This window comes from Myotis myotis, unplaced genomic scaffold, assembly GCF_014108235.1.
Source record: "Myotis myotis isolate mMyoMyo1 unplaced genomic scaffold, mMyoMyo1.p scaffold_m19_p_18, whole genome shotgun sequence".
Classification (NCBI taxonomy): Eukaryota; Metazoa; Chordata; class Mammalia; order Chiroptera; family Vespertilionidae; genus Myotis; species Myotis myotis.
The window spans coordinates 18,137,106-18,158,044 of record NW_023416322.1 but is presented as its reverse complement, the minus strand read 5'-3'; the positions used below and the strand labels follow the sequence as shown (position 1 = coordinate 18,158,044).

At 38.6% G+C, this 20,939-nt stretch overlaps 1 long non-coding RNA gene across 1 annotated transcript in view; it reads left to right on the top strand.

Moving 5' to 3' along the window:
* LOC118673097 overlaps positions 1–9,536 on the top strand; it is a 69,530-nt gene extending 59,994 nt beyond the window's left edge. The window contains exons 9-10 of the long non-coding RNA XR_004973304.1: positions 7,809–7,878; positions 8,430–9,536. This is a non-coding gene — a long non-coding RNA (uncharacterized LOC118673097). The remainder of the gene's footprint in view (positions 1–7,808; positions 7,879–8,429) is intronic.
* The last annotated feature ends 11,403 nt before the right edge of the window (positions 9,537–20,939 follow it).

Below are 20,939 nucleotides of genomic sequence, written 5' to 3'. Positions count from 1 at the left end.
TCTCCAGTCCTCTCGCATTGCTGGGAACTTTATGATCTCACATCCAGAATTTCACACAGGTACATCTAACTGTGTGTAACCATTCACTAACACATCTTGGCGCCCGTAGGCTCTTTTTTTAATAGGAATTTTTTGACCCTCTAGTATCTTTGCACAAATGTTACTGAGTGAGGCCTTCTCTGACCACCCAGTTGAAGTTGCAGCCCTGCCCCAGCAACCAATCTCTCTTCCTTCCCTGCCTTATTTTTGTCCATAGCACATAGCAATCTCTAACATACTGAGTAATTTGCTTACTTCCCCACCCCTCTTCCATCATAGGAATGTGAGCTCCAAGAGGGCAGGGATTTCGGTCTCTTCTGTTTACCCTTTTATGCCCAGAACTCTGTCCAGCATCTAGTGGGTATTCAATAAATATTTGTTAAATAAATCTTTGTTTCATATGTAAGAAAGAGGAAATAAAAGCTCCATCTGCATGTGTAGGGCTTGACAACTGTCACACTTCACTGTAGATTAATTCTAGGGCCAGCTGTCCATGTGAAGGAGAGGATGTAGAGAGAGAATAGAAATCAGAAGTAAATCTATTGAAACAGATTGTTGAATTGGTGGTTATTTTTTCCTGAATTTTCCTGTATCGTTTGAATTCTTATATTTATTGTAGAAATTTACAAAGGATTAAAAGTTAACAAAATGTGTTTTCAAGATGTCCCAGTGAGTATTATGCCAGTGTTAGCTCATCATGTGACCTGCCCATGTGAACATCTAGTCAACACTTCCTCTTCATTCCAGGTCCTACCTGATTCTCCTCTTCAGCTTTCCCCGTAGACTTTTAACTCCTTCACCACTTGAAAATACCACTTTAATTTAGGTATGGGTTTCTTTAGAAATCTTATTTTTGATAGGGTTGTTAAGATTTCTGCTACTAGGCAACAGAGTATGGTTCTGTCACTAACATCCTTTCATTTTTAGCAAAGTGAAGTCTTAAAGTATTTTAATAAATTTGTAAAGATAAAAGCCAACTTTAAAATATTTCTTTGTCTTAAAGAAAAAAAATAGAGGAGGTAATAAATATAATGGGCTGCATATTTAAGCGTGTTTCTTGGAGAAAACAGAACAAACTTGGAAAGAGAGAGAAGGGTGAATATTTTAAAACAACACAAACAACATCCTGAGGCACCAATAAAGTCCGGGTCTGGTTTTCAAAGTTGGATTGATTCTTTGAAGAGCATATTGACTGACTCCACATATTGCATCTTAAACACACATAGACCCATTTACGCTATTTTTTAGATTGTGGAAGCAATGCTTCTGATTAGATAACGCTATTAAAATGCAAATTAAGATTCCAACTAAAATATCATACCATAAAATCTAGAGATAATTTCTCTAGCATGCTGCTTTGAATTCTACACTTTTACTTAAAAATTATATTATGAACATTTACCCTATTATGAAAAGTTCTTCAAAATTAGAATTTTTCAGAAGCATCAATGTACCATAGTCTACCAATGCATTTTTTTCATATAATTTCTTTCCAGTGTTTGTTATTTATAAATAGAGCATCTCTGTGCAAAATAAAAACCACATTGTCTATATTTCCTTTTCACTTCTAATGACAGAATTCTAGAAGAAGAAACTCTGGTCAAATGATCAGAGGTTTTTAGGCTCCTGAACATACTGCAAATACTTCCCTAGGTGATATGGACACTCCCCTCAGGCTTACCTGACAGTATCCACTATCTGACTTTCTCTAGCCCTGAGTTGAAAATGAAATACATTAAAGGTGATGTTTAGATTTATGAGATTAATAAGCTGGATGTCCCCTATCTTTACTGACCATTTGTAATTCTCCATAAATTACCTTTGTCTTTTTATACTTTTTTTCTATGGAAATGTTAGTGTTTTTTATACAGATCTATAAAAACTTTGAAAAGAAGGTGTTACCAACTCTTTGCCTGTTATCAGTGGCAAACATTTTTCAAAGTTTGTCATTTTAATGTTTTTCATGGTATTTTCTTTTTAGTTTAAGAGATGAGAATTTTGATATTCAGAGTTTGAAACTTTATCTCACCCCATCTATTGGTCTTTTCCTTGCTCAAAGGGTTCTTCTCCTGAGAGCCACCTTATATTCTCCTAATAATTGTGTTGTTTTCTATGCTTACATACATTGTATTATTTAAACATCACTGAAATTAATGCCTGTGTGGGACATATGCGATAAGGTAAGGACCTAACTTGATATTTTCTATATTCCATTTATCCAGTAATCCATCTCTTCCTTTGTTTTGTGATGTTACCTTTATCATATCTCAAGCTATTGCACATAAATAGAGGGCTTTCTTTTTTAGGACTATTCTCTTTTATTAATTCACTAGAGGCCCGGTGCACGAAATTTGTACACTGGCAGTGGGGGAATGGGTCCCTCAGCCCACCCTGTGCCCTCTTGCAGTCCGGGACCCCTTGGGGGATGTCTGGCTACCCAGGGAAAGTTGGCCTAAGCAGGCAGTCAGATATACCTCTCGCCGTCCGGGACCCCTTGCTCCTTACTGCCTGCCTGCTCACTGCTCCTTATCACTTGGCTCACTGCTCCTTAGCACTGCTGCGGAGGTGGGAGAGGTTCCTGCCACTGCCGCTGTGCTCGCCAGCTGTGAGCCCAGCTTCTGGCTGAGTGGTGCTCCCTCTGTAGGAGTGCGCTGACCACCAGGGGGCAGCTCCTGCATTGAGCGTCTGCCCTCTGGTGGTCAGTACAGGTCATAACGACTGGTCGTTCTGCTGTTTGGTCGATTTGCATATTAGCCTTTTATTATATAGGATATTTGTGCTAGCACCACCCTTTGCTGTAGCTTTACAGTATATCTTCTATCTGATAGAACAAGTTCACTCCTCCTCATTAACTTTCCTTTCAAAACATTTTTATTATTCTCATGTATTTATTCTTCCAGCAAAACTTCCAAAGAAAAATCCCATTGAGAGAATATTGGATTGCATTAAACCTAAAAATAAATTGGGTAAAATTGATATATTTGTAATATTCCACACAGACACACTGTATGTCTTTCCATTTATTTAAGCCTTATTTTATGTTTCTTGGTATAATTCTGAGGCATTTTTCACGAGGTCTGACACATTTCTTATTAAGCTTGTATTTCTTGGTGTTCGAGATTTCCGTTACTCCTGTGAAAGAGATTTTTGTCCTCATTATATTTTCTGGTTGTGGCTGGGATGTTTGAAATCCATGGATACTTATTATTCATTTATCTTGCTGAACTCACTTCTAATTGTTTTTTAGCTGATTCTCCAGGGTTTTTCTAGGTATGTGATCCTATCATCTGCAAATAATGATAACTTTGTTTCCTCTTTTCCAGTAATCACACTTCCTATTTCTGTTTTCTGCTGTAACCAAAATTTCTGAAATAATATTAAACAATAGGGAGAATAGCAGACATCCTTGTTTTGTTCCCAATGCTAATGGGAATGTCTCTAATGGTATTTTTGCAATAAATAATTATATAAGCTGCCAGTGAAAAATATGCTTTAATGCGTTTTATGAATTTATTCTTCTATTCATAGATAACAAAAATATTAATCCCCACTAGAAATGATTGTAATACTTTATCAGTGCCTTTCAAAATTGAATGATCATATAGTTTTTCTTATTTGATCTAACAGTATAATATGACAATAAAATTTTTACAGCCATTCAGTTTTTTCTATCACCAATTATCCCCTTAAGCCCTCCTCCCCTCCCCTCTGCTTCCCCCCACAATCACCACACTGTTGTCTATGTCCATGAGTTCTTTATCTTTTTTACTCAAAACCCTCATCCCCCAACCCCCATCTTCTGACAACTGTCAGCCTGCTCTCTATCTATTGATCTGTCAATATGATGTGATGGATGACAATACATTTTCTAATATTAAATCAAACTGATAGATACTACTTGGTTGTACTAGATTATTCTTTGTATACTTTTAATTCACTTGGCTGTTAACTTATTTAAAATTTTAAAAATATATTAATTCTTATCTTTTTACCCTATCTCTGTTATGTTTTATTATTGAAAATAATAATGGCAGTTGCAATCATTTTAAAAGCTTATACCATGTTCCAAACACTGCATTTTCTCATGTAATTCTTACAACAATGACAAGTGAGATGTAGCATTGTCTGTATTTTGCAGAGAAGGCACCGAGGCCCAGAGAGCGGAGCCTGTCTCCGCAGCCTGTGCTACATAGTTTTGGAGAGTGAAATATGAGTTGGGTAGCTTTCCATGCTCTGGAACAGAATACATAAAATAGGGGGGGGGCGGATCTGTTTCTTGACAAATAAAAAGACTGATTCAGATATGTACAGGAGGCAGAGTGCTGCTGTGACAGTGCACGGACTTTGACACCAGGCACGTGCTGGTTTGCTTTCCAGCTCTGTCCATCACTTAGCACTTAGCACTTAGTAAATAGAAACGATGGCAGCAGGCCTGCCTGTCCTGGCTCTGTGCTCCTGCTCTGGCCCCTCTTCAGTCTGGAAGACCCGCCGCTTCCTCTGCCCATCCAATTCCTACTTACCCTCAATACCAGCTGCTCTGGACAGTGCATCTCCCATTGAACGCCCAGCGCTCTGCTGGCCCTGTTCCTGAGTGTGGAGGCTGGTGACTCCACCTAGACATCCCATCGTTCTGGTCTTTGCTTCATGGGTTAAAGACAGTAGAATGAACATCCATTCCAGGGAAGAAACCTCTTCATTGTATAGAGTAGGAAACCAATATATAGAATGACTGAGGGACTTGTTCTAAGGAACAAAGTGGTACACTAGCTACAGGAGGGGGTAGGCATAGTGAAATAACTTGGTTCTGTAAAAATGGAAACACCTGGATGTGAATTATGCTTTGAGCAACTTGCTAGTTCACTGACCCCAGGCCAGTTCCGTCACCTTCCTGGACCACTTTGTCCTTCCTTACAAATCGGGAAGGATCATATCTTCTTTGTAAGATTGTTGTGATGATAAGAGATAAAGTATATAAAATGTCAGACATGTGCTGGATTTTACTGTAGGTTTCCAGTTCTTTATTTTATTACACTGCCTCTTTCTATAGGACTAATTTATTTGAAAGTAGGCTCTGTGTTGTATCAGTTCCCTATATTCTCTGTAACATACAGTTCAGTTCAGAGCATTCAGTGGGAGCTTCAGAAATACATTTTTAAAGGAAACAGTTGTTTTCTGAAAGAAGAACATTTGCATAAGTGAGTGTTCTCTGGAAGAACAACACTCACTTAAATGAACAATGAATTTAATTCTACTCTCTTGTTCCTCCCCCCCCATTCTTATTGCTCTATTATGCCTTTATTTTTTATATCATTCCCATAGGAGACAAATACTGCATAAACACATGTAATGTTAGTAACAAATGAAATTTTTAGCCTCTAAGAAAGTAGTGTTCTTGAACAAGCCTTAGGGGTTTATATAGTTTTAATCTATGAAAAATAATTAAGTTCTTCCCAGTGTTCATTTGTATTTTAGTATTAAAGCTCTAGATATCAGAACTGAAAAGATTTCCAGACTCATGCCAGAAGGAAGCTTCTAAGTGTACTCTGGCACAAGGCCACCTGCAGGGTGAGAAAAAGTTCATGATTTCCCACTGTGTGAAGTCACATGGACAAAGTCCTTTTGTCCAAGTGGCCTTGTCATGTGACATCGCTAAATATTTTTCACTTGGCCTTCCAATCACGTCCAAAGTGTCATACCCCTTGAAACAATTTGATGTGTGCATAATGGGAATTTGAGGTGAAGCTAAGAGGGGTCACCGGTTGGCAAGAATTGTACTGTGACTAGTGAACCAAATGCAGACATCTCCAAGTTTCCTCAGGACATGTACAAGGTGAGGAAAATTCAAATTAAGAGCCAAAGTCCTTTCAGGGCTGAGAGGTAAAAATAGAGTACTGGTCAGGTTAGTGGAGGACAAAGAGTGGATGAGTTTCTTTTGTTTGAGAACAGAGTTTGGATCAGCATGGATTTCATAGCATTTTCGGGATTTGTACCTTTCACCAAAAGAAGCAAAGGCAAACTGATAATTTCTTAGAGAGCAGAAGGCAAAAAAATTGGAATTTAATTTCTCACATGGCATGAATAAAAACATGCAATGTTTTTCTTGTTTTGAAAAATAACCAAAGGATTATTTGGCAAGAATATTTTTAAATTCCTTCTTTAAGCTACTTATTTTCCCGTCTTAAGCAGTCTTTGCCTCTTATACCAGATCCCATTTCCCTATAGCTGTTTAATCACATGAACCCACAAAGGCCTGTGTCTGCTGGCTTTATTCTGCAGATTCTCAATCAGCCCCATGAATGCCTGTTTTGACACTGTCTCGTTAGCAATTCTGTGCACTACCCAGGCTCCTCCTTTCCTACAATAACAGATCTTCATTAGACTTCCATTTTTCAGCCATTTAAATCCTGACTACAAATTTGAGAATATTATCTGGCTCATCTATTTACCAAACTTAGACAGCAATTTTCTCAAAGATACAATGGTTGTGACTTATCTCCACCATTTATATGTTAAAACAATATTTTTCTAAAGACAATATTACCATGCATTTGTATAGTTGTCAGGCAGGGGAAGCGTTATTTTCCTGAAGGATTTTTTGAGAAGGGACTGTGTTGCAAGTCCTCTGACACTCTCCAGTAGAAATAAGTGAGATAAAAATAAGTTGTAAGAAGATGGGAGATTCCTCCAGTGGTGTTAGTTATGAAATGATTTCTGGGGCCCCCGATGAAGTCTGCTCCTGGCTGATAAGCTGAGTAGATCGAAGGCTACTCAAGAATTGAGTGAGAGCAACACAACACAGGTCTTCCCAAATCTCTAGAAGGGCTTCCAACTTTCCTAATCACCTAGTTGGGGCCATTGTCCAGGATGTCCTAGGGAACTCAGATTCTCTTTTCTTGGTGCCCTTGTGAGTATTGGTCATCCTATCTAATAACAGCATAATATGCAAATTGACCTAATGGCCGAACAGCAGAATGACCATCCGGGACCACACTATGACACCCACTGGCACCAGGCCAGCCAAGGCGGGTGCGATGTGATTGGTCAGGGGCCCGGCCATTGCCCCATGATCACCCCACAGAGGGAGGCCCAGGCCACTGACCAGCGGGCTGCAGCGGGTGGCCCCGAGAAGCCCAGGTCCTGGGTGCTGGCAGCCAGAGGGAAGCCTGGGTCCCAGGTGCCGGAGGGAAGCCGGTGCCAACAGCCGGGGGAAGGAAGGCCTACTCTTGCATGAATTTCATGCATTGGGCCTCTAGTATTGATTTAAAAATGATGGTGCAGGGATTTCTAAAGAGAGAGTGGTGATTGGGATAGGGAAACTGGTGCTTTTTGAAGCTACAGAAATTTTTAAAGAAGAGTGAGAAAACATCAATTGGCCACCTCAAAGAATGATGGTTAAGAACTTGATGAGGATTATGGGAGCTCTAGAGACCCCAGTATCTCCACATCACATAACACTGGCTTTCATTCCTCTTTACATATTTCTCCTTGAGAATAAACCTCCCTGACAATCAGTCAAACTGAAAAAAACTACTGCACCACAGTTGGAAAAACAGGTCAGACTGTATTAAAAAAAGGGAAAATACAGGAATCCTGTATTTTTGTAGAGTTCTGTTTTGCCTCACTCTTTAAAAATTCTTAGATTCACCACATGGAGGTAAGACCAATGTGATACTTTCAGTATTTGATATTTGAATCTAATAATATGAGTTATCATTGCCCACTATAGTTTATAATGTGCTTTCTTTCGTATAATGTTGTTTCTCAAACAGAGATCATCAGAGATGTGACACGGGTATACACGATCAAAGAATAAGGGGCATCACTTTATTGTTCCTGCTGGTAAGACATTTAAAATGCTATTTTGTATTAAAACAAACACGCATCTATTATTAAATATAATGCATAATTCACTTGATTTTCTCAGATAAAACCTGAGCCTTCAAAGCAAAGCCACGCCTGAAATGTGCCACAAGGAGCTTTGCCTGCAGTGTGCTCAGAGCACTGAGGGTGCTTGGTGAAAATCTTGTTGGGAAATCTTATTCCATTTTCTCAACAAGAAGTATAGTAGAGAACATGTTTATCCCTTTATCAAAGAGAGAACGAAGGCTTGGGAGGTTCAGAACTTCTTCTCCAAGTCCCTTTGCCACTTTCTGCTGGGCAGTCCTATTCTAGAGTCTGTGTTCTCAGCTCTAGAAAATGCTGCCTTTCAGTGCTGTGTGGTCACTGCAATCCAAATAATTGTCCCTAATTGTGTGGGTTGAAATTCTTTGACGCTCCTTCCACCCACCAAGAGGTGGAGTCCAGCTCTCCTTCCTGTGAATCTGGGCTGGCCTGTGCGCACTTTGAGCCACAAAGTAACGAGAAATGACACTCTCCCTCTTCTGGGACAGCCTTTAAGAAACTGGCAGCTTCTACGTTGGTCGATTGAAGCCCTGGAATGCCCCACAAGAAATCAAACTACCCTGCTTGAGAGACTGTGGAGAGGCCCTGAGGCTTCATAGAGTAGGAGGAGGATATATGTGAGTAAAAACATCTTAGATCCAACAACCCAGGAAGAACAATAGTGGAAGACCCCACACAGCATCACATTGTACAGTAGAATTGCCCAGCTGAGCTCTGCCTGAATTCCTGACCCACAAAATCATGAGATATAATAATAATAATAAAGTGGTTGTTTTTAAAACACTAAGTTTTGGGGCACTCTGTATGCAGCAGTCATTAACTGGGAAACTGCTCAAAGGGCATTCCCATTTCTGTTGCCTCTGCGATTTTTCAATGTTTCATGGAAATCTTACTGATATTCCAGATGTGATACTGTAATTGTCCTACTCATGGGCTTAATAAAGGGCCAGCAACTGAGAGAATTATGGCGACCCATCATCACTTGTTACATCAAGTCTGTAGATGAAGATGAATGTGAAATCAGAACCACCAGGGTCCCCTGCTCCACTTCTGCATCTGGGCTGCTGATGGTTCTTCCCTGAATTCAAAGTGAGGCTTCGGGGGTCCATAGCCCACCTGCTCCACAAGTTAAACTGCCATGAGTTTTTGTGTCATAACTAGATATTTATATGGCTCTCCCGGGAAAGGTAAGTTTTTCTGAAACACTGAGTCATCCATCTACTGGATACAGATAAGCCATGGATGCATCAGAATGAAGATGTTTTTTGAAGTGTTGGCAATGTCTGATCTCAGCATCTGTGTTAATGCAGGATGGGAAATAGAAAGCACCGATGCTTCCTTTTATGGACCTGGAACTCTGCTTAGCCACAGAATGCCAGCTGTCCCCAAGGTCCAATTGCTTACTGCTCAAGAACAGTCGATGTACAAAATAGAGCACACACTGGCAGAGAAGCCCTGGGCAACCGTGCAGGTTCAAGAACAGTCGGGACTAATGCCTCTCAGATGAAAATGCTTCCCTTTGTTATAATTTCTAAGCATTTTCTCATAGAATCAAAATTTTGTTTTGTTTTAAGAAGATTCTTTTTTTTTTTAAGTCCCACCCAAGGATATGTTTTTTAATTGATGAGAGAGAGAGAGAGAGAGAGAGAGAGAGAGAGAGAGAGAGAGAGAGAGAGAGAGAGAGGAAACATTGATCGGTTACCTTTTGGGACCCACAACCTGGCTGTGTGCCTTCACCAAGGATCAAAGCCGGGACCCTTCAGTGCATAAGATGATGATCCAACCAACTGCACCACACCAGCCAAGGCTAGAATTAAAATTTTTAAACATTTGTTTTGTTTGTTCACTTGTTTTGGTGTTTACAACAACCTGAACTGTTTATTTACAGTCTGAAAAAACAATATGGAATGCTACTATTTAAATGAAAGCCCCTAATAGCTACTTACTGATAACTACTAAAAATCCATCATGGCTTCCCCAGTGCCAGCTTGTTTTGCCTTAAGTCTTTCCCTTCACTATTCTCTAACCACTGTGCCTTTACTAAGGACTTATTATATGCCAGCCTCTGTGCCAAGTTCTGTAGAGGCATTATCTGGTTTAATATTCATAACAGCCCTAGGAAAGAGATAATATTACTGCTATTTTATAAATAAGTTAACACCAATAAATTATGTAACTTGGCCGAGGTGACATAAATACTGAGTATTGAAGCCAGATATTTGACTTTATATATACTGACTCAACTCCTAAATGTGTATATAAGTGAGATTAGGTACCTCCTTTAAAAAATTTTGGTAGTAAAGTTGTGCTGGCTTTGTAAAAGGAACCAGGAGCTCCAGTATTTTTTACTATGGCTAGAATCACTTAAATGACATATAACTAGCTATTCTTTAAAGGTTAGATAGATTTCAGCCCTGAAACGAATTGGTAACATTTTTAGTAAAATATCTTTTTGACCTTTCCATTGTCTTCTGTGGTAATTGGTCTGCTCAAAGTTTTTCATGTCTCCTTCTTGGATTAATTTTGGTCATTTATATTTTACTGAAAATGATTAATTTCTTCCAGATTTGCAAAGTTGTATCCATAGAGTTGCATGTAATTCCCTATTATAATATTTTTAAAACTCTCCTACATTGTAGTTTGTCTCTTTTCTCATCCCTATTTTTTTAAAAATATTTTTACTTCCTTATTTCCTTAAGCAAGTTGGCAATAGGTTATACATTTCTCTGGTTCCTTTGAAATACTAGCACTTAGATTTATTTATTGTTCTACTAAATTTTATTTCTCATTAGGTTAGGTTCAGTTTTTTATTTTTGTAAATTCTCTCTTCCTAAATTGCAAAATAAGGTTTTCTTATTCTTTTTCTAATTTACTAGATAGAAAGCAAATTTCTCCATGTTTCATTTTTCTTACTAAAATAATAAAGGCATTAGGACCACCTATTATTATTATTATATTTAAGTTCATGTATGAAATATTCTTTTTCATACTTTCCATAGAACTTGTAATATTATCATTAAGATTTTCTTGACCTAGTGGCGATTTAAAAATATATTTCTTTTTTTATTGTTTGAAGTATTACAAATAATAGTACATATGTCTCCTTTTTCCTTCAATGACCTCCCCCCCGGCCTCCCTTACCGCCCGCCCCCCCCCCCCCCCCGCTCATGCCCTCACACACCCCCTCCCTCAATGTCTGTGTCCATTGGTTATGCTTATATGCATCCATACAAGTCCTTTGGTTCTTAATTTCCAAGTAGTTAATATTTTTTACTTTTGGTCAATATTTTATCATATACTCCTACAGAAAATGGAATCTAGCATTTTCTAACTAAAGAATAAAAGAACATGAATAATTAGGAATTATTCAAGGAGTGCAAAGTTGGTTGTACATTAGGATGTCAATCAAAGTAATTCATTAGAACAACAAGGGGTAAATGGCATTTACTAAATTCAACAATCCTTCTGCTAATACTCCAGGTAGGGGATGAGACTTACAGAAGGGTTGAGTGAGGAGCTCAGCACATGTTATCCCCCCAAAAGCAATAAAACTAGACAAAATTGTAAAAAAAAACAAAAAACCAATCATTTCAAACTCTAGGAATTAACCAAAGCAAACAAGTTAAAAAGTATTATGTACTCCTGTTACCTTCCTTGTTGTAAAGTCTCTTTTGTCTAATATTATTGCAGTCACTTAAACATTCTTTAGATCAGTGTTTTTATCTTTTTCATTTTAACCTGCTTGTATCTTCATATGTAAGGCAGATTTCTTATAGAAACATTATATATTATTTACATGTACTGCAATTATTAATGTGGTTAGGTTTACATACACTCTGTTGCTATTTATTTTCTATTTGTCCCACCTATTCTTTGCTTTTTTTCCCTGATTTCTCCTGCTTTAAAAAAATGTTTTTTTGTATTTTATTTTCCCCATTATTGACTTGTTAGATACATCTCTTTCTTTTGTATCTTTATCTTATCACAGTCCACCGTCAAATAAATGTATAATACTTGCCATATATTTTAAGAGCCTTACAACAGTGTACTCCATCTTCTCCCCTCAAACAAACATTGTTGTGATTACTTTAGTTCTATATATGTTATAAACCTCACAATAGATGTGAGTAGGGAAAAGCCCAGTTCTCCACCTGTGTTTCTCTTTACTCTCACACTACTACCACACTCATACTTCTGACACCAGATGTGTGGAGATTTTCCCCAGAAAGTAATACTATGACACCAGCTGGGTGTCCTACAATTTAACTCAACTCTGACACTATCTACCTGGAGATGGCATCAGATCACAAAGGTTAGGGGCTCAGTCCTAAAAAACCGCCCCTCCCGACTTCAGATACCGATCACAAGTTGAGGTTGTCACCTGGCTTCTAACAGATTGGCTATAACTCACAGGTGCAGAGCAGATCGCAGAACTCAGGACAACAGTTTGCTTATTTACCACCTTAAGACACAAATGAACATTCAGATGGAGAAGATGGATAGGGCCAGGTGTGTGGGAAGGGGTGCGGAGCCTCCATGCCCTCCCCAGGTGTGCCACTCTCCCAGCACCTGCACATATTCACCAACCTGGGAGCTTTCCAAACCTCATGACTTTGAGATTTTCATGGAGGCTTCATCACATAGGCATGATCGATGGATTATTAATTCAATTTCCAACTCCATCTCTGAAGAATGGGGGAGAAGAGTGGAGGCTGAAAATTTGAAGCTTCTATTCTTGACTTGGTCTTTTTTTGTGACCAGCCCCTACCCAGAGGCCCACAAAGAGTCACCTCATTTAGAACAAAAGACACTGATATCACCCTGGAAATTCCAAGGGATTTAAAAACTGTATGTCAGGAACTGGGGTCAAAGACCAAATTCTAGAACAAAAGATGCTCCTCGTACTCTTATCATTTAGGAAATTACAATGGTTTTAGGAGCTCTGTGCCAGGAACCAGGGCAGAGGCCAACATATATTTTTTTCTATTATCTCACAGCTTATTACTTTTCTTTAAACAGTCAATTACCATTTAAAGAGATTTTAAAAGTGAAAAAAAGTATCTTATATTTAACCACATATTTACCATTTCCAGTGCTCTTTATTTCTTTGTGTTGATCCACATATCAGAACCTCCTGCCTGAAGAACTTCTCTTAACACTATTTGTAACATAGACCTTTCAGTTTTTAGTCCCCCTTTTTAAAAGTCTATATTTAACTTTCATTTTTGGAATAGCTTTTTATCCTTTATCTAGATTGATGAGGTTTTCTTTCAGTACTTCATTGTCTTCTGGCTCTGACAAGAAGTCTGCTCTCTTCCTTATTTCTCTTCTCTCTATATTGTGTTTTCCCCTATCCTCGTCTGCTTTTAAGATTTTTACTTATCACTATTTTCAATAATTTGATCATGATGTGTCTTGGCAGGATTTTCTCTGTATTTCATTTGTGGTTCATTGAGTTTATATTTGCAAGTTTAGAGTATTCATCAAATTTAGATATTTTTCAGCCATTATTTCTTCAAATATTTTTATCTTTTTCCCCCTTTTAGGGTTCTAATTATACATATGTCAAATGGCTTACTATTCTCTCACAAGGTTTCTCCTGTTCTGTGTTTCATTTTAGATAAATTTCTAAGATCGTGGATACTTTTTCTGTGGGGTCTAAGATGCTGTGAACCCCAGTTAGTGTAATTTTCATTTCAGGTATTACAATGGGAAAAATAAAGTAGGGAGGGAGATCAACCCCAGGTAGTTATTTTAAATATGGCCACCAGTGCAAACCTTACTGATGGGTAACATTTAAGCAAAGACCTGAAGAAGGTGACGTCAGGAAATTCATGTCTTCATCATCTTTCAAAGTGTTTTCTATTATACTTTTAGCGCTTTCTCTTTTCTCTTTAATCTGTTATTTTCATCTAATATGGCAAGGATAGATTTCCATTGTCTTCTGTGTGTTCCCTTTTGTCTCACAGTCTTCTTAATTGTGTCCTTTTACATTTTTTCCCATTTGTCTCTCTCCTGTCTTCATTTCCCTTACTATTGGTTCCTTTTTCTGCTTCTCTTTTGGCTTCTGTATCAGCAGTGGTTTTATTTTTCTCTTTATTCTTTCCAAAGCTTTGCTCACTCTTGATCTCCTTTCACCTTGTATATGAAGACTTTTATTTCCTCTTATATTCTTATTTCTGGAGATCACATCTTTAATTTAGTTGATATCTAGAGGAAACATTCTGTGGCATGTCTTCCTCTGGGGAATGTTTTTATCTGATTTTTGCTTACCATGTGTTGTTTTCTTTGTGGCTGCTTTGTGATTATTACTCAACTTTGACTGGGACCAATTCTTTGCGGACCAATTACTTACAAAAATTGGCTGGGAAGGGTTCATGAACTGAATACTGACAGAAGATGGCTTGGGCTTAGGACTTTATTTCCTACCACATACGTGCATCTCTACATTGCATGTTCTCAAATGCTAATGTTCTAGAGCCACCTTTGGGGTAAGCTGAAAGCTCATTAGTCCCTTGTATGCCATGTTTTGTTGTTGTTTTTTTAAAGTGGTGATTTAGTATTTATTGTTCCTGATTATTTTCTTTGTCTATTATCAGCAGTTTCTGGACTGATTGTCACTTACTTCTTCTTATAGAAATGGCAGGGCCACACAGGTTATCATTCAGCCCCTCATCTCCCGTCTGCCTGTGATGTTAATCTAGGTTTGGGATACTCACACAACCCACCTCCCCCCTACCAGACCTACTGCTATAGAAAGTGAATAATGGTTTGGCTCTCAGCATGGCCAACTACTTTGAAGAAACCCATGTGCTCCTCCAGCTCTGTGAGGTTGTCATCCCCTTCTTGCTGTGCCCCCCATGTGTGGTCCTCATGTTACTGTGTTTGACAGCTATTCTTCATAGACTATTGTTCCCTGGCACTTCTTCCTTAGTTCATGTTCTTCTCTGGGATTCGTTATTATTGTTTTATTGTTGTTATTGGTTTCACATAGAAGAGTGGATTAGAAGAGTCTTCATTCTAATCTTTAATTGGAAGTTTCTATTATTTATTTTAATTCAATTTCACTCAATAAATACTTATTGAATGCCTACAAAGAATAAGGTATTGTGCTTAGCATTGGGAAGAGTAAAAGATGGAGGTAGAAAATCACAGAAAGTGCTTAAAGAACACAAGTAACCCTATTCTATTGGAGCACAAGGAGAAGGAAAGAAACCCACACCCGTCAATGTAGTGGCAGTAGGAGTGTTGTTTCAGCAGAAAAGTCTTTGCAATTTTGCCTTAAGTGAAATAGTCCTATTTATGTGCTGGGAGCCCTCAGGACTATCCTAATAATAGCAATGCTTGGAAGTATTAATAAATGATGCTGAACCATCCAAATAATTATGGTAACTAATATTCAGCATATTCTTTAGGAGGTACTTTTGTCCAGAACCATATGGGTCACTTAGTAAAATAGAATTTTATTTAAGAAAAAAAAAAAGACCTAATGTAGGATAAGCAGTTCTCTGGAGTGGCTCTTTGCCTGAGAGTGTGGCTGTTTCCTGCAAACTTAAAGTAATTGTTCTGTGGTAATTAAACATAAATGATAAATAAATAAATACATAAATAAATAAAGTCTCTTCAAGAGGCCAAATAAAGAACGAAAATAGAGAAATCAAGGGCTGGGGGACCCTGATGTTGCTTCAGACGAAGAAGTGTATTTAAATATAACTAAGTACGAACGGGAGACGGTGGCCACTTTATTCTCCTGAAGTCTGGGGATATTGTAACCAAAAGTCAAGCCACAAGATTTCATTGGTTAAACTGCTTCTCCTTCTGCCCCAAACCCTGACAAAAAGTCTCCACCTCAAAGAAACAGTAGTGACTCTCAAAGTATTGGCTCATTTATTTGACCCTGACCGTTCTGCCCATCCCCTTTTCTCTGACTCCTCTGTATTCTCCGAAGAACCAAATTTTGCTAAAGCTCTGGGTTCTGAGAAGAAGCCAATGCAGCCCTGTGCTGCTGACAGTGCACTAGAGATGATCAGGTGAGCAGTGCGCTTCTTTTCTCTTTCTGAGTCGTGTGGGGTGCCCTACAGATGGACTCGCTGTGGGAGCCCTTGAACTGGGGAGCGTCCTGGGATGGAAAAGCGTAAGCACTTCTGGGCTAAGATCAAACCTTGGCTCTCAAAAACGTTAGTAAATGCTCCTGTCACATTAGTGATGATGGTTCTGGACTGGAAATGACTACATATGGGCAGGTTCTAGAAAATACATATCAGTACATTAGCAATAATAATCAGATGGATTTTCTTGGGGGAGAGAGAGGAAAGAGAATTATAGAGCTAAGACCTGTGGGGCAATGGTTCGCTGAAATGTGGTCCCCAGACCAACAGCATCAGCGTCACCTGGGAACCTGCTGAAATGCTAATTCTCAGGCCTCTCCCAGGTCTGCCAACTCAGAAATTTTGTGGGTGGGAGCCCACAATCTGTTTTAAAAAGCCCACCAGGTGATTCTGAACTATGTTAACATTTGAGAAGCAGTGCACTAAGGGGAAGAAAAATAACTAGGTATAGGTCAGTAGTTCTCATACTTTATCTTGCATCAGAATCTCCTGGTGAGTTTATTAAAACAAAGATCACTAGACCCTACTCTGAGAGTTCCAGACTCAGTAGGGTGGGTAGAGGGGAGGGCAGTTTGCTTTCTAATAGATTCCTACGTGTTCTCCCCTGGGCCAGGGACCGAGGTTTGTGGGAAACGGGAGCAATGTGGCTGATGTTCTCTCAGTCCTGGTGACTCAGCCCAGCCCTGCCGGGAGCCAGCCTCAGAACAGGAGGGCCTAAAACTGAAATGAAGTTGAGCTGTAACATTTAATGACTAATGAGGAAACAATTTGTAAACCTCAAATTGAGGGACATTCTACCAAATCTACTGGCCCATACATTCAAATATGTTAGATTAAGGGATTGTAGCAATAGTTTCCTGAATTTGAACACAAGTGAACCTGACTTTGTGGATTGAGATTGTACCTGCTACACTCAAACCCATATCCTCATGCTCCATGCTTTCTCCAGAACAGTGATGGCCACAACAATGAAGCTCTTAATCAGCACAAAGAACTTACCAAGAATAGGAATTGCTTGCTCTTTTGACTTGGAATTATTTTAGAACTTTCCAGAGTCCATGGTGGTTTTCTTCTCTGAGTGGTTCCTAGGCTGTTCTCAGAGTGGGCTGTGCTAGACTTGTCCAGGGCAGGTGTGGACTATCACACAGTCTTATTTCAGTCTTTCCCGGGGAGATAGGAGCCGCAGAGTTGACTGCTGACACCCGAGATAGGAAGAGCGGCTTCTGGCGATCTCTTCCAAAGTGACTGCTCTTTGATTTTTCTCCTTGTGTTCTTCCTTGCTTCTGGATTTCTATAGTGCTTGCAATCCGACCCAAACATCCTAGCACCTGATTTTAATCCAGCCTGGGGTTTTCCCCTGTTGTCTCTTGTACATGCAACTCACCTCCCAACCCAGAGCGGGAACTGTGACTCCATTACGTTTACGTCCTGAGTAGCATTGCACTGTACTAGACCTGTAAGCACAGAAATACATTTGTCAGTTTATTCACAGAATGCAGCAGTGAGTGAATGAATGAATGAATGAATGAGTGGTAATACCCATTTCTCCTAATATGCCAATTAAAAAAACAAATTCCTCTTGGAAATGTGTGTGAGATTTGAGAGAAGATGGATAACAAATTATTTACTAAAAATGCAAGACTTCTCCCTCTGCATATGGTAAGTTGTTATGTAGATCATTAGTGGTTGCCTGTATAGTCCCTTCAACTCATTGTTAGAGAATTGCTGCATGCGTCATTATTTAGGCCCAATAATGATGCAATGACAAGCTTACTTATTGGTTTTCTCAAGTGAACTGTTGGACTAAGCCAAGCAAGACTGTGAAATAAGCAAAATCTAGCTCTGCTATCCCTCCTTCTAATGACTATTCATATCCTCCTATCCCCCATCACTACTCTCCCATCTTCTCTTTAACTAGCAATTAATTAGCTCATAAGAGCTAATGTATTACCCCTCTAAAGAACTATTTATCTTTTAGTAAAAGAGTAATTAAGAGCTAACATTAAGAGTCTAAAGAAATGAATCTCTAGTTGCAAATTTTCATGCATTGAAGAGTCAGTGGGAGAGAGATTTAGGGAAACAGTTTCTTAAACTCCCCTTCTAGGAAGAAGCCCATTTTAACTACTCATTAAGCCAGTGCCAATAAGATTTATGAAAAAGATTCCATTTCTAAGTAAAGTTTAGAAACTTTATTTTTATTTTATTTTACAGAAATATATTCATGCTTTGGAGAATACATTAAGCTGATAAAACTCACAAATCACTGTTTTACAAGTCAGGAAGTAATTTACTAACTTGTTTATGATTTCTCGTTACTATTATATTTATGTATTCTATTTAAGGCATAGAAGTCAAAAACCTGGTAGAAGCGCCAACAATTTCTCCTACTGTGCTCAGAGCAGACATTGCTAATCAAGCACTGCACTCCTTCCTTCTTCACACAGCTCCAGGAACCATTGCTTCCACAAATTCTATCCATTGCCCAGCAAAGGGTAAAACCTTTGCTGCCAGTGCTGCTCTTCTTGATATCAAGGTACCTAGCAAGTAACTATTTATTAAAATGTTATTTGGCAAGAATGGAATCAGAACAAATGACCACGTCCCCAAAATACAATTGGGAAACAAAATAGCACAAGTGAAAATAAATGAGAACTAAGGAATTTAAAAAAGGGGCAGGAAGTCAAGATGGCTGAGGTGCATGGCTCTATGTAGTTAATGTCATTAGAACTTAATTTAAATTAACTGGATTCAGAAGTTCAAAAAAGAAAGGAGGTAGGAAGGCAGAGAAGGAAGACAAGTTTGAGGATGGAATAACACATGAGGGGTGATTGATTTGTTAGACAGGATCCTTATTTCTATGACAGATGCAGCAATGAGCTTCATACGGCTGTCCCTCACTCGGAAAAAAGCCCCAGGCATAATTCAGTGAAGTCAGTTCTATGGTGGGTCAAGATAACATCTTCTAATTTGATACCAGAAAAAGAACCTAGACTACGGAGATGTGTGGGTGGATAATCCCAAGGGGAATTTGATAGTTTTGTAAAAAATATTTTCTACATTTGGGATATTACTGCCAACCTACAATGTAGTATAACTTTCTAACACTATAATATCAAAAAGGTAGTATCAATCTTGGGTAAGCCTTGATAAAATATTGCTCTTCCTCTCCCCAGAGACTTCTGTCACTGCATTCCCTCATAACATTGCTATGTCCTGTAATGAGGCATTGCTGAGCTAGTTATATTTTAGAAGACTTGCTTCTTGCAAAATATGAAGTATATTAAATTGACAATCCTTTTATGCTCCATAGTGTTGCACATACTGGTGCCCTTTCCTCAAACACTGAAATTGTAATTCCAGACGCTTCCCAACCCAACACAGTTTCTGGTGCACCTTGGCACTCAATAACATGCATTGAATAAATGAATATCTAGGGCCCTCTATTATTTTCTCCTGCATGTTCCAGATTTTGTAAGAATTTGTCTAATACACAATTTGCATTTGGATAATAATGAATTTGCATTTTCAGATCAGTAAGATAGAAGGTTGGCCCTCTTACTTTTGATTTTTTGTGCTGTTGAATTCCTACTGAATTTCACTTACAGAGAATGAAAGAGACTTCCTGGTCTTGGAATGTTGCCTTTGATGGGGATGTTCTCTCAATGATACCTGCATGATTCTTACCACATTCCATAAACCAAACTAAACTCCAGAAGCTTATGAGGTAAATGTAGATAGTGGAAGGTGGTAATAAAAAAGCTAAAAGAAAATACAGATGAATATTTCTCTTCCCCACATTTAAGAAAGGAATCTATACAAATAAAAGGGTAATATGCTAATTAGACCAGGAGACCTTCCAGGAGACCTTCTGGACGTCCTTCCGGACAAAGCCATGGTGGTGGGGCCGAGGCAGAGGCGGTTAGGGTGATCAGGCCAGGAGGGGAGGGCAGTTGGGGGTGAGCAGGCCGGCAAGGGGAGGTAGTTGGGGGCGAGAAGGCCAGCGGGAGTGCGGGGGGAGCAGTTGGGGGCGAGCAGGCAGGCAGGCAGGTGAGCAGTTAGGAGCCAGTAATAAAAGGAAATTAAAAGGAGATACTCTGATCTATATCTTTAGTACATATTTCAAAGGTAATAATACTTAATAGTGGCTAAGGTATAGACTTTCTGGAAAGCATTTTGGCAATACGTGTCAAAATCCTTTAAAGTTCCCATGCAAACCATGGCAAAGCTGTATGTATTACATTATTTTTATCACATTATTTCTAATGGCCAAAAACTGGAGGAAAAATAGAGGCCCAAATAGAATGATTAAGATAATTAAACCATGAAATGGGAAATAATTAATGAAATTATGAAATAATGAGAAAATTCATATGAAATTATATTAACTGACAAAAAAACCTGTCTATATAGCTGTAAATACAGTGTAATTCGTTACCTGAAACCTATATATCCGTATATGCATAGAAAAACATTTATAAGGAGACATACCAAAATATTAAATCTGTGTTATACTCATAGAAATGATTTTTTTCTTCTTTGTACTTTTTTTATTTTCCAAAAATATTTACAATATTAATATATTATTTCCCCAAGTTTTGAAAAGTAGCATATGAAATAAAAATGGAATGCTTCATCTAAATGGAAGATTCTAGATTCGAATGTTTCCATATAAACAGTCAGTTTTTTTTAGAAGCGTAATCTCCATTACATTCTCTGGGCTTGAGCCCTTAAGTTATTCTCAACTTACCTCCCCAGGGGCAGGTAAGCGATGGATGATACAATTTCTCTAAGATGATACCTAAATTACTAAAAGTCAGGTTAAGCCTGATGGGTTAAATATGTGGTTTGCAGTAAAAAAACAAACCAACTAACTGTCACACACACACACAC